Genomic DNA, 2,910 nt, shown 5'->3' on the forward strand with positions numbered 1-2,910 from the left:
GTACTTAACATGCTTTCAACATCCATCTATAAATACTAAAACATACATAGAGTACAGAAATCAAAGATTTTTGCAATACAGGGGAACATTAAAAATGATACCTGAGGTCAGTGCATGTTTCTGCTAAAAACCAGATGCAAATGCAACAGATTGGCTCCTTGAAAAGCAAGTATAATGCTGTTGGCTAGAAACATATATAATTAAAGTGAGAAACACAGCAAAACAGGGTACCAAAAAAATGAGATACACAGCCTTAGCAATAACTGAATCACAACCCACAATTTAATTAATTATCCATGTGTGTTTTCTATAATAAAAATAGTTATGAAGGAATGCCTGTTTCTACAACCTTAGTAAACTAAGATTTAGACATACTTAGATATTTCTAAGATTGCATCTTGCCCTTCTTTTATTTAGAAGTCAGACAGACAAAAAAGACTCTGGAAATACCTTCCAGTAAGATTTTGCTGTAGAAGCATTTCAATGAAACATCAGTTTTTTAACCTATGCAGCTTGTCAGACACTTGTCTCTAGATGCTGTGACCCTGTAAAATGTATTTAAAGCACAATATTGCATACCTTGCCAAACTTCCATGTATACATCTTGGAGGACGGGTTTCTTAAAAGGCCATAAAGCAAAAAGATGCTGGAAGGAATGCTCTCAGAAGCCAAAGTGAACACAGCATCACCTTGTATACTGGCCTTAAATCTTCAAAATGCAACATATATGCAGAAATCTGTAGTGGTCCTCTGACCTTAGGTACTGATCAAAACATATCAGCAACAGATATGAACAACTGTTACACTTCTAGAATAAGGTCTTACTATATGCATACTCCAAGTTTATAGTAATTTCACTTCACTTCTGAAAATGCCCCTTTTAAGTGATTTAAGAGATATTTCATGGACTTTCCTGTCTTTATTCCACGAAGTACATAAATCCAAGTAGGAGGCAAGATTCATCTAGGAATAGTATGCTAGAAACATTCACAGTTCATTTTTCTTAACGGTCTGAAATTAGGCATGTTTTAGATAATTAGTCACAAATACAACAGAAAGTTCTTCTACAAAACCACAGCATATACCTAAGTGCAAGAAGCCCCAATTCATACTAAGATAGCAAGCATTCAGAAAGTAATGTTGGACCTCAGCCTTCTCTGAACATTTCAAACATACAGGACAGACTCATTCTCTACAGAACACAAGTTTTGCACTTAAAGCAGCAAGCAGCAAGGCATAAACATTTCCAGCATCTGGCTGTACAACAGTGATCTGGAACAGCAGCTGTGTGTGGCACGTAACGGCAGCTCCGAGAGGTGGATTCCATCTTTATGGTCAAAGGTGTATTCACGTAGCCTCCTTGTGCTTTCAGGTCCATGTAAAACTCATGTAGAAACAGTTTTACAAAGGCATATTGCAAAATTAAACGGTCCTTTTGAATAACTAAGAGGGTTACTTTCCCCACAGTCAGTACCTGAGCTGAAAGACTGGAACTAAGCAATAAATTGTATCAACTGGTCTTTTGCATCATGCTTGATAACCCAACATTATAGGAAACAAATTATTTGTGGAATGAAAAAGATCTCCACAATGAGCACTTCTCATGGAACAGCACCCCAGTAATACTTCTTCATTTATTGAGGGTCAAAGAACTAGCTACTCAAATGGAGGACAGCAGCTTTTCATCACGACCTGTGATATTTAGACTTCTACAGAGTTGGCTACTGACTAAGTCATTTTCCATCTAGGAAATGTAAGCATTATTCAGTATTTCACGTGGTAGACCTGTGATTCTTATTCAGTTCCTACCCACCCCTGCTTCAGAAATTATACATTTAAAGAAAAGGAAGACATTCAACAAGCAGCTGTGCACATCCCAAACTACTTCAACTATACAAACTAAAGGATCAATACAAGCAAACAATAGAATGCCAAGATAAAAGGTCTAAATTAAGCAAATTCAGACACTTAACACAATTTGCTCCTTTAAGTTCATTTATTCAGTCAACTTCAGTGTTCTAGCTTGGCTGTTTAGTGTGCATCTATTTTCTCAGGAACCAAAAAGAAAATGGCCAAAGCTTATGTGTTTTCTGGTTTTGAATTTTAAAGCAACATTATTTTAAGCAAGGAGATAAAGCAAGTTTGTGTCTGAATGGTCACAATCCTTTGGATACTGCTGCGGTATCTGTGTAGGCCTGTCAAGATTTCAAATGTGTTTGACAATATGACTTGGCACTGATGCTGCTGCATCACGCACACTAGTCTGGCACACATACCACCTATTCTCATCATTTTTTCCTTTCCTCCTCCTCCCTTCCCTGCAAGCAACTGGGAAGAACAGCTGCCGAGTATCCAGGATCAGCGAGAACTTGGGTTCTTGCGAAGAATAGCGACTGATCCCTTGTTTTCAAAGGGAAATATTCAAATGCTATCAACCCGTCGCTAAAGAAAAGTCAGCTGACACCGAATTCCCTGACACAACTTCATTAAGTGTTTTTCTTCTGAACAAAAAAAAAAAAAACTGTCTATGCAACTCTGATGTTTTATTGACAGCTTGAATACTAACTAAAGCAATGTTTCTTCCCACAGCCAATCAGGAATACTTTAATAACCAAGAAGATTTAGATCAGCTTTAATCAAAGCATGAATGGCTGTCTATTTAAGCAGCAGTAACTTGTATTCAAATAATCATTACTGATGTCAAATTAACTTTGAGTCATTACCCTTTAAATGACAGTGAGCAGAGCATGTCATTCACATCCATGATCCATCCAGATCAGCATACATCCCCCAAAAGATGACAGAATCAGTACACTCATCAGCAAAGTCCTGTATCTTTTTAAAGTAAAACATTCAGTAAACATTTCAGCATTTTCTTTGAAGAGATGGAAAAGGGGGGGGGGGGGGGGG

The sequence above is a fragment of the Athene cunicularia genome (assembly GCF_003259725.1).
Source record: "Athene cunicularia isolate RWA chromosome 6 unlocalized genomic scaffold, athCun1 chr6_part1, whole genome shotgun sequence".
Lineage (NCBI taxonomy): Eukaryota > Metazoa > Chordata > Aves > Strigiformes > Strigidae > Athene > Athene cunicularia.